The sequence below is a fragment of the Cajanus cajan genome, chromosome 10 (genome assembly GCF_000230855.2).
Source record: "Cajanus cajan strain Asha chromosome 10, NIPB_CcT2T_4, whole genome shotgun sequence".
NCBI classification, from domain to species: Eukaryota; Viridiplantae; Streptophyta; class Magnoliopsida; order Fabales; family Fabaceae; genus Cajanus; species Cajanus cajan.
This window is the reverse complement of record NC_138526.1, coordinates 38,579,197-38,591,254: the sequence shown is the minus strand read 5'-3', so window position 1 is coordinate 38,591,254 and position 12,058 is coordinate 38,579,197. Positions and strand designations below refer to the sequence as shown.

The 12,058-nt window shown below is 47.7% G+C and overlaps 1 protein-coding gene across 3 annotated transcripts in view; it reads left to right on the top strand.

Moving 5' to 3' along the window:
- LOC109807946 (beta-glucosidase 18) overlaps window positions 1-12,058 on the top strand; it is a 30,606-nt gene that overhangs the window by 4,757 nt on the left and 13,791 nt on the right. The gene's annotated exons all lie outside the window — the stretch shown is intronic.

Here is a 12,058-nt window from a genome sequence, read left to right as displayed (position 1 = left end):
TGACCAGGTCACTCGAACTCCGGTAACCTCTTTGATAGCCAACAAGGCTGACGCCACCGTCCACTCCCTAAGACACCCTTTCTCGCGGAGGATAATGGAGGCGACTCTCTTGGACCATTGGAAGAATCTCCCGATTGAGAAGTATGACGGAACCACTGACCCTGATGAGCACTTGAACGTATTCCTAATACAGGCGACCCTCTCCACTCAAGACGACTCGGCTTTATGCCGAATATTCCCCACTTCGTTAAAGGGAAGGGCCCTGAGTTGGTTCATGAAATTGCCGAGTTCTTCCATTGACTCGTTCGACGAGTTGTCATCCCAGTTCACTTTACAATTCGCGACGAGCAAGCCGTACAGAACGATCTCGTTAGCTTTAGCGGGGATTCGTTAGGAAAAAAAGGAAAGCTTAAGATGCTTCATGGACCGACTCAACAAGGTCGCCATGGAGATAGGTGATCTTAACCTGGCCGTCGCCCTGGATCGGTTGAGCACCGCCTTGAAACCCGGGCCATTCGTAAATAGCTTGTGTAAGAAACCACCACCTAAGAAACCACCACCTAATATGAATGATCTTGGCCGCCGAGCTGAGAAGTATATGCAAATGGAGGAGCTTGCGGAGACTCGGAACCAGGCTAGAGCCGAGGAGAACCATAGCAGGAAGGAATCAGGCCGAGAGCCAATGAAAAAGACCTATGCCGAACTTGCGAATGCCCGACCCCCAAGAGGACCATGATACACGACGTACACTCCCCTCAACGCGAGTAGGGCTAAGGTATTGGAGCAGGCCCTCGCGTCGGAGATTCTGGTGATGCCGAAAAGAGCAAACACGCCCCCGAGAGCTGACAAGGCAAAAATATGCCGATTCCACCGAAATAGGGGGAAGGACAAACTAGAAGACCTTATCAAGCAAGGTCACCTCGGGAACTTTGTCTCGACCCAAGACGACCAACCAAGAGGAAGAGATCGGTTCCCTCGACGAGCGTCACCACCCAGAGGCCGACACCACCGATCTCGATCAAATGAAAGGAAAGACCACTCACGAAGCTCCCGAGAAAATCACGATCGGCCGAGGAAGATAATAAACACAATAGCTGGAGGCTTTGCTGGGAAGGTTCCACATCCTCTGCAGGGAAAAGACACCTTCGGGCAGTACGATTGTGAACAGTGTGAACCAGTCGAGGACACCGAAGATGCCGCCAATCACTTTCTCAGACCGAGATTTTCGTGGTATAGACCCTGTTCAGGACGTCCCCATGGTGATTTCTGTCGAGATGCACAATTGCATCGTGAAGAAAACATTGGTCGACCAAGGGAGCTCTGCTGACATCTTGTATTGGAACACTTTCGTGCAATTGGGGATCCCCGAGGAGAGCTTAGAGCCATACAATGAACCTCTGGTCGGCTTTTCAGGCGAAAGAGTGATGACGAGGGGATGCATTGACCTATACACCCGCTTTGGTTTCGATCAAAAGTCTTTTCGAGAGGTCAAAATCCGATACATTGTCGTACACGCAAACACGTCATACAACATTCTTTTAGGCCGATCGTCAATCAATGCGTTAGGGGCCATTGTTTTGACGCCTCACCTGTGCATGAAGTTTTCGTCGAGAGATGGGCAGGTGATCACCGAGAGATGGGCAGGTGATCACCGTGCATGCCGACCAAAAAACAGCAAGGGAGTGCTACCTCTCTAGCTTGAAGGTGCAACCCATTGCCAACCCCTCGGCTACAACAAGAGGTGTGAATGTGGTCGGACAAGGAATAATCGAGGATATTGACCTTGATCCTCGGCTAGGAGAAGAGGAGCGGATTGAGGCCGTCGAGGACCTCGTACCTTTTCAGCTTGGTCGACTACCAGAACAAGTCACGCATTTAGGATCCCAATTGAGTGAAATTGATGTAAATCGGGTGAAACGAGTGGTTCGAGACAATAAAGACTTGTTCGCATGGAAGGCAGCAGACATGCCAGGGATAGACCCCAATTTCCTATGTCACCGACTGGCCTGTGCCGAGACGCCTGACCGGTTGCCCAGAAGAAAGGAAGATGGGAGACGAAAAGAGAGAGGCTGCAAATGCCGAGGTGCAGAAATTGTTGCAAGCCAAATTCATCCGAGAAGTCACCTACACCACCTGGCTAGCTAACGTGGTGCTAGTCAAAAAGTCAAATGGCAAGTGGAGAATGTGTATTGACTATACCGACCTCAATAAAGCCTGCCCCAAGGACGGTTACCCACTCCCTTGCATCGACCGACTCGTAGACGGGGCGTCCGGACACTCCATCTTCAGTTTCAGTTTCTTAGACGCGTACTCAGGTTATAATCAAATTAAAATGCACCCGATCGATGAGGAAAAAATAGCGTTTATCATCGAGAACGCCAATTTTTGTTATAAAGTAATGCCGGGGAACCTTCAGAGGTTAATGGACAAGATATTTCAGGGTCAGATCGGCCGAAACATCGAGATTTATGTGGACGACATGGTAGTGAAGTCCAACTCCATGGCGGATCACGTAACCGACTTGGTCGAGATATTTGGAGAATTGCGCAAGCACGATATGAGACTCAACCCCGAGAAGTGCACCTTCGGAGTCAAAGGAGGCAAATTCCTGGGGTTCATGCTGTCATCGAGAGGCATAGAAGCAAATCGAGATAAATGCCAAGCCGTGATAGATATGCGAAGCCCGAGCAACCTAAAGGAATTGCAGCGCCTTTCAGGAAGATTAGTCGCCTTATCCTAATTCCTCCCGCATCTAGGAGACAAAATTAGCCTGATGACAAAGCTCCTGCGAAAGGCCTCGGCCTTTTTTTGGAATGAATCATGCAAAGCCGCCTTCAAGGCGTTGAAAGTAACTTTGGCAACACCACCGATCCTGATGAGACCTGACCCTTCGAGCCCAATTATGATATATCTGGCCGTGTATGACGAGGCGATCAGCTCGGTTTTGGTACAAGAAAAAGAAGGCACCTAAGCTCCCATATATTTTATTAGCTGACTACCGCAAGATCCAGAAACCAGATACCAGTTGATAGAGAAGGTGGCACTCGTTTTAGTGCACACTTCCCGACGTCTACGACATTACTTCCAAAGCCATCGAATACTCGTACACACTGATTGTCCGATTGCTAAGGTACTCGGCAAGCCCGAGCTCGCCGGAAGAATGATGGCTTGGTCAGTAGAGCTCTCCCAATTTGACATCAACTACATACCGAGAGGACCGATCAAATCCCAATGCCTGGCCGATTTTATAAACGAGCTCCGCCCACACGGACACTTTGAAGAGCCTTGGTGGACTCTTCACGTTGACGGTTCCTCAAACAAGCAAGGGAGTGGGGCAGGGGTAATTTTAGAAGGACCGAATGGGATAACCCTGGAGCAATCCCTGCGCTTTTGATTCCAAGCTTCGAACAACCAAGCCGAGTATGAAGCTTTACTAGCCGGGTGCTTTACTAGCCGGGTTGGATTGGCCGAAGACGTGGGAGCATCACGAATCAAGTGCCTAACCGACTCTAAAGTGGTAGCCGAGCAAATAGGTGGCAACTTCTAAGTGAAAGACCACAACATGATGAAATATTACCACACCTATCACAAGTTGAAGACGAATTTTCAAGAGGTATTGATAGAGCACATCCCGAGAGAAGACAACGCCCGAGCCAATCAATTGGCTAGATTGGCCACAACGAAGAAGCCGGGCCAACTCAAAACAATCATTCAACAGGAGAACGACCGACCCAGCGTCATAGAGGAAAAAATGGTAGGATCGGTGGCACCGACCACCCCATCCCCATTGGGTCCACAGGCTGGCGAGCCGAAATCAGAGCACTCATCACCAACGGAGTGACACCCGACGACCCGACCGAGGCCAAATGATTGAGAACCCAGGCTAGCCGATATGTTGTCATCGGCGGGCAATTATACAAGCACGGCTTCTCCACCCCTTTACTCAAATGCCTAGACCACACTGAGGCCGACTATGTGATGAGAGAAGTTCATGAAGGCATTTATGGAATGCACTCCGGTGCGAGAACGATCGTCTCCAAACTCTTACGCGCCGGGTATTATTGGCCAACCATGAGTACCAATTGTGCGACATTTGTGAAGAAGTGCCAACCATGTCAGAAATACGGCAACCTGATCCACCAGCCGGCCGAGCAATTACATTGTATTCTGCCGGCATGGCCGTTTGCAACGTGGGGGGTTGACATACTCGGACTGTTCCCAGTTGTCAAGGGGCAATGCAAATTTCTCATTGTCGTTGTTGACCTTTTTACCAAATGGATCAGGGCCGAACCCCTAGCATGTATCTCGGCCTATCAAGTGCAGAAGTTTATATGGAGGAATATTATCACCCGGTTTGGAATTCCGCATACCTTGGTTACCGACAATGGTCTCCAATTCACTGACCGAAAGCTCAACGAGTTCCTGGCTGGCCTTGGTGTACGACACAAGGTCACTTCGGTAGAGCACCCTCAGAGAACGGACAAGCCGAATCCGCCAATAAGATTATTTCGACAGAGCTGAAGAAACGGCTCGGAGAGGCAAAGGGAGCATGGGCTGAGTAGTTGCCCGAAGTGCTTGCACGCCGCAGTCAACCACACAGGAGACTCCTTTCCGATTGGTTTATGGACCGACGCAATGATCCCAGTAGAAATCGGAGAACCATCATTTCGTTGAGCCCACTTCGATGAAGCAAACAACGAGGCCGAAATCCGAACAAACCTAGACTTGACAGAAGAAACACACGACCAAGCATTAGTCGTGGCCGAGGCCGCCAAGCAACGCCTCAAAAGAAGATTCGATAGCAAGGTAAAACCTAGAGAATTTCGAGAAGGGGACCTAGTTTGGAGGGTTACGGCGAGGCTAGAAAAGACCCGAGACAAGGAAAGCTCGCCCCGAATTGGGACGGACCATACCGCGTTCGACACAATCTAAACAACGGAGCATACAAGCTGGAATACTTGTCGAGAGAACAGATTCCGAGAACTTGGAACTCCTCGCACCTAAAGATGTATTATAGTTGATGTAATAGTGCACTCTTTCCCTTGACCGACTCTTTTTTCCCTAAGGAGGGTTTTGGGCCGGAAAGGTTTTTAACGAGGCACTTAATTAATAAAGGTTTTTAAATGTCCTCATTTTTTATTCAACTGTGCCTATGCTTAGGTTAGAAATTTGCAGGTTCGACCTCATAACGCTCATCGACGTCGAGCAACCCTCGGCCGACCACTCAAACGTACGCGAGCCCAACATGTTTCCCTCCCGAGTACCCTCCTCGGCTAAGGGTGTACCTAGGCCGTCTACACGTTCACGTATCGACGCCGAGCAACCCTCGGCCGACCACTCAAACGTACGCGGGCCCAACAGGTTTCCCTCCCGAGTACTCTCCTCGGCTAAGGATGTACCTAGGCCGAGCTCTATGAACGTATCGACGCCGAGCAACCCTCGGCCGACCACTCAAACGTAGCGGGCACAACAGGTTTCCCTCCCGAGTACCCTCCTCGGCTAAGGATGTACCTAGGCCGAGCTCTACACGTTCATGTATCAACGCCGAGCAACCCCCGGCTGACCACTCAAACGTACGCGGGCCCAACAGGTTTCCTTCCCGAGTACCCTCCTCGGATAAGGATGTACCTAGGCCCACGTTCAAGTATCGACGACGTGCCCTTTCCAACCGAGACTTCTCGTGCACTCCATGTCGCGTATCAAGTTTAGTCCGAACACTACTGCGCCGAGTCCTACGGATAATTTAATTTAACACCCCCGGGCCGAGGCCTCTTTTGAATGTGATAAATTAAAATTAAATCTGAGCACTCCCGAGCCGAGTCCCCTCATTTACGCAGTATATATTCGTCCGAAAACCGGTTAGCCGAGTCCTCTCGTCTACGAAATATAGTTTAATCCGAGCACTCCCGAACCGAGTCCTCTTATATACGTAATATATATTCAAACACAATGCTTAAATCTGATTAAATCGCGTTATTGGTCACCTCGGCCAAGCAAGAAGTCGGTTTAATTTGAAAATTCAGCACTTATAAACATGGCCAGACCAAAAGGAATTTCATTGCGTATGGTCGATCAAAACGGCTAATTACAAAAGCAAGTGTCTAAAGGCACCGACACCAAAGGCCGAGCTTACAAAAAGGCGGTTACAAAAAATGACCTACCCAAAAGCCCGACCCCTAGGTAGCCGCTTTCTCCGTTGGATTCCCGTTGCCGACCACATCTATAATCAGTTCGTCATCCTCGGTTGATTGCACAGTTGCTCGGCTAAGAACAGTTTGACGAGGGGCTTCGGCATCCGGTTGAGCCCCTTGGGGAAACTCGGCATAGCTCATAAACCTGCTACCTAGGAAGTCTCGGCTAACATCAAATTGAAAGTCAGCCGGGACATCACAAAATTGATGAGCTTGCCGAACGGCGTGTTGGAAACCAGCGTTGTGTTGAGCGAGGATTTGCTCGGTGGCCTCGACCTCAAATTGCGCGGCTGCCTCTTTAAGCCGGGCGATCTCATTTGCAGGGCGGCGGCTTCGGCCTTCATCTTCTGCATAGCCAACTTCAGATCGTCGACCTCCCTACGATGGGCGTCGGCTACCTTCTTCAGCTCCTCGGCTGACTCGGTCGCCTTGGCATTAGCACTTAGGGCATCCTTCATTGTCGCCTCAGCATCCTTCAGGCGAGTTTAGAGCCTCTCAGCCGAGACGGTCGATCTCATCATCACATGCTTGGCCACGAGTGAGGTCCGAGCATCAAGCTCACAGAAGAGCTTATACTCAGCCTCCGTCGACATTCCCTCCAAGTATTGGAGTCCCCCTCCGGTGGTTAGGTTGAGGCTTACCAAATTCTCGACCTGCACGTCCGAGGCCAAGAAGTTCGACCTTGCCACAACTGCGGGAATGGCGAATGCCCCGCACCCCGCCTGCTCCAATGATAATTGCTTCGGTCGTTTGGATGAGGAGCTCGGACGTTCCAGCTCTATATTCTGCTCGGCTGCACGCACCCGAGACGTACTCCCCTTTTTCTTGGGATCAGCCAGGGGAATTAGAACTTGCGTGGGCTTGTCTCGCTGTACCCTGAGAGCCGACCTAGCTGGCGGCACTTTCCCACTCTCCTTCGCCTCCTTCGCCCGCTTGGCAAGCATCGCGGTTACGTCCAACTTGCCTCCGGCCATCAATCCTACAACAAAGCAAATTTTAACATCAATTTAAAAACTGATTAAGTAACCGAACCCTAGCACACATACCTAGCAAGACCATCTCAAAATGAGACGTCTCAAAGCTTTCCAATAGGTCTTGGACAGGAAGCTCTTTCGGCAGTTGATCTAACAAGTCCACAATCTCCTTGTCCTCGGCAGGGAGTTCTGAGGCAGGGATTGCCTCAAAGCGCGTCGGACGCCTCGTCCAGTAGAAGGGGAACAACGGGGAATCTTCTCGGTCGTAAAAGCAATCACGCATCTCCGACCCCCAGCGAACCTTGAAAAAGCCACTTTTAAACCCCTTGTACGAAGAGGTGAAGGCCCGTAGGAAGCCACGTTTCGGCACCCGAGATAAAGAAACCCACTTTACCGGCTTGCTTGGGCGGCAAGTATAATAATAAAGAAAGGTGAGTGGCCGAGGTGTGAGGCCGAGGCAAAGACACTAGTTCTGAAATGCTTGCATGGCCGCCCATGCATTAGGGTGCAATTGCGTCGGCGCAACGTTCAGGGTTCGGAGTACCCCCATCTGAAAATCATCAAAGGGCAGCTCTATGCCGAGGTCCTCGAACCAGCACACGTATGTGTAGAAGTAATCATCTTCACCAGGTTCCGCCTCCAAGAACACAAAATCAGTGTCCGGTCCATCGTCTTCACACGCCTCGGCAAGCAGCGGAAACTCCTCGCCCCACCCCCGAAGCACTTCTCAGAAGAAATGAATGTATCCAACAGGCCCTGGTCGGACAACTTCGAAATGTATACACCGACCTCTCCGTCCACCCACTCATACCTGTTAGTCAAGTAGCCTCGTGTAACTTAAGAGGGGGGTGAATTAAGTTATCTAATTTTTCTTCTCTTTATTAGTTTTTCTAACTTTTTTCTTATAAAATCAATATCTTAAACAATTTGTACGTAATGATTCAAAAACTTCACAACAAAATTAAAACTATAGGGATAGAGAATTGCAAACTTGATTTTATACTGGTTCGGCTAACCTTGCCTACATCCAGTCCTCAAGTCACCCACTTGAGATTTTTCACTATGCTTGTAACCTTTACAAGACTCAAATTCTCCAACACCTAGGAATTCTCTTTCCTCGTGTTGAGAATCACAGACCACCAAGGAGAACAACAATTTCCCCTTTACAGATCAATAGAAAAGATGAATGAAGTATAACAACTCTCTTTGAAGAGCGGATTTTACACTTGTTGATCTTAGTAGAACTCTTTAGATAATTTGCAAATGATTTTTGGCCAAGTGATTGTAAAGATAGTTTTTCACAACTGAGTTCGTAACCTTTGTCTGAAAAATTATTAGTATTTATAGATGATTGTTTCATAGGTCATAACTTTTCATGAAGAGTTGTGACTTTCTAAAATTTTCCAGAAAAATAGGCTCTGGTAATGGATTACAAGACTTGGTAATCGATTACAACGGTTTAGTTTCAAAATGATTGGAACGTTGTAAAGTTTAAATTCAAATTTTAAAATTTTCATCTTCTGGTAATCGGTTACAGGGAATGGGTAATCGATTACCAGAGCACGTTTTAAAGAGTGACTTTGAACATATGAGATTCATCCTTTGGTAATCGATTACATGTAATGGTAATCGATTACCAGACTCTTAAAAACAATAATTGCCTTATTAAAACTTAAAATATTGAAAACCTTTATTTTCAAAACCTTATTAATATAAATCATATTGGGTTTTCTTTGAAATTTTTTATTTTAAATGGCCAAGAACTTTATGCAATATTTCTAAAGATTTCTTTTTACATATTAAGCTAGGTTAACAAGACTTATCTAAAATATTTTGAGATTTTTGTTTCTTGGTCACCTTGCTTTAACTTGAACTCTTGTTTTCTTTAACTTCTTTGGCATCATCAAAATCTTTTAGATACGTTCTTCCACAATACCCTGGCATCTCCACGGTCCCATAGTCCACTTTCGGCTTAGTCCGGACATTTGGATCGGCCATAGCCTTGCCTCGATTATCCTCGACCATTTCCAACTCATCCCCATTGCCTTCGGCACGGACGGTTACTATGTGGGACCTCGGTTGCTCGGCCTGCGCTAAACCCCTGTCATCAACCTCGGTTGCACGAGCCAAAGCCACCGGCAGGGTCACCGGTGGCGATATCTCTACCACTTCATCCCCGCTGTCATCTCTCTCGGGATGGTCGGATGGGAACACCACTTCACATTGCAAAGGGGGCAACCTCGAGACCTCACTTGAATCTGATCCCTCGAGGCGTCCGATGCACCCGACGACATCCAACTCCTAGCCGAAGAGTAACCCCTATCCATTTATTAAGTATAAATTAATGTACAAAATTTACCTTGCTCGGTCGCTTCGGTTGAATCTGATTTCGAGAGAACTCGGAAAAATTACAGCGAGTAAATTTCCACAACCCTCCTCCTATTTATAGGCGAGACGGGGAAAGTGAAAAGACATCTCCAAACCCTGACCATTCGATCAAAAGCATCCAACGGTCCACATTTAATAACCGTTGGGCCTGCAACCGCCAGGCCCAACGTGGCAAGCTACGCCCGCATAGGTCCCGGCATAATTCCCAATCATTCGCGGCCCCGACCCAGCTTCGGAGGTTGGAACCTTCGGCTCAAATGTCATCCACACAAGGCCTCGGTGCAATTTCCAGCTACTTGAGGTCTCGGCTCAATTTCTTACGCCCGAGCTATCGGTCCGGGCATTGACCCACACAAGGCGTCGACTCACCTTCACTTCGCAGGTCACGGCTCAACCATGCAACACACGGCCTCAGCATTACTTCACGGTCTAGGCAATACCCTAGACACCACCCAAGGCCTCGGTGCAATTTCCAGCTACTCGAGGTCTCGGCTCAATTTCTTACGCTTGAGCTCTCGGTCCGCCCATCGCCCCACACAAGGCCTCGGCTAACCTACTAGTTACACAGTCTCGCCTCCGTCTCTTACGCCCGACCTCTCGGTCTCGGCGCCATCTCACGAGGTTTACGGCAAATCATAGACACCATCTATCAAGAACTAGACCCTACTCCGCCTCGCCCTGGCATAATTTCCATTTACTCAAGGTCTCGACGAAGCTTCCTACGTCCGAACCCTCAGTCCAAACATTTTCCACGCTAAACCTCGGCACGCGTTCCCATTGAGATCTCGGCATAATTTCATACGGTTAAGACGACGTCAAAAACAGCGCTACGCATCTTATACCGTCTTCGTCTTTCCTATCCTTGACGCTGCGGGAGTTGTATACCGTATGGTGGCCGACTAGGCCGAACACCCGAACCCGCAAGTAATCGGATCGAACACCCGAACCCGTAGATGGTGAGGCCGATCACCCTAGTGTTGAGTGTCTTTTATGTATGATTTACACTCAACTTTTGGTACTCTTTTTGGTAATTATAGATATTATATATGTTATTTTACCCCCTTTATTTAAAGAATCAAGTTATACTAAAAGAGTAGAGGAGTAGTAGCAAAATCTTAAGGAATTTTCTCAAGTTTTGCAGTTTTTTTAGGAAGGCAGAGATCCACAGCCATAGCTGTGGATCTGGAGCTCAAGCTGTGGAAGTCTGGGAAGAATATAAAGGTTCAGAAAGTTGGAGCTATAGCTGTGGATCTGCAGCTATAGCTGTGGAAATCTGAAATGTACTTTGAAGCTCCAGAGAGTTGAAGCTAAAGCTGTGGATTCACAGCTAAAGCCGTAGAAGCACCCAGGACCCAATAAAAGCTCCAGAGACTCACAGTCATAGCTGTGGCTTCACCGCTTGAGCGTTGGAAGTTTCTTAAGATTGAAGGAGTTGTCACAGCTATAGCTGTGAACCCACAGCTGCAGCCTTGGAGGTTTCTTCACCCTGAAGGACTCTTCACAACTATAGCTGTGAACCCACAGCTGCAGCCTTGGAGGTTTCTTCACCCTGAAGGACTCTCCACAGCTATAGCTGTGAACCCACAGCTGCAGCCTTGGAGGTTTCTTCACCCTGAAGGACTCTCCACAGCTATAGCCGTGGATCTGCAGCTGTAGCCGTGGAAATAAAAGTTACTTTTTGGCCTTGTTTTAAAGCTGATATAAAAGGGGAACATGAGGAACCAAAAGGGCATCGACGATTTTAACAGAGAAAAACAGGGGAAAAGCTTGTGAAGAAGGAAGAACGAAGGAAGAACAGAGACTTGGAAGCTGGATCCTTTGGGAACGAAGATCAACTCCATTTCTTCATCCTTTGCTTTGTAATTTCTTCTTTTCACTCTTTGATTCTGTAATGGCCATGGGTGGCTAAACTTCTTAAGGATTGGTTAGATGTAACTACTAACTCCTCTTCTTCTTAAATATATGCATTTTGATCTCATTATTTGTGTAATGATTCTTCGCTTAACGCTTATATCGGCTTGATCAACCGTTGTATGATTTTTGGCTTTTGAATCCAGTTGGAAAACGCTTTCGAAAACCCGAACTGAATCTTGCACCTAATCACCTCTTGTTCTAGGAATAGACTTGATTTGGTTAGTCACATTGTTCAAGTTATTGTTCTTAATGCGAAGTGTTAGACTCAAAACATTGAGGAATCATGTTTTGAGCTTAATGACTTTAGGATTCAACCTTGAGGAATCTTGTTGGATTATTTAATGAACGTGGAAATAATGAAATTAGAATTGCATTTATGCTAAGAAGATCTATGAGTTAGCAAGTGCATCTGAGCCAATCCTTGTTTCTTAATCATTGTCTTTACTACATTTGCCTTATTGTGTTGTTTGAATCTGTTTTCACTCAATTGAATTTTTAAACTCATTCTCTTTTAAATCATTTGAGCGAGAGTTACTAAACACGCAAATCCCTGAGGACGATCTTTAAATACTACTTCGAAACTTGGTTCAC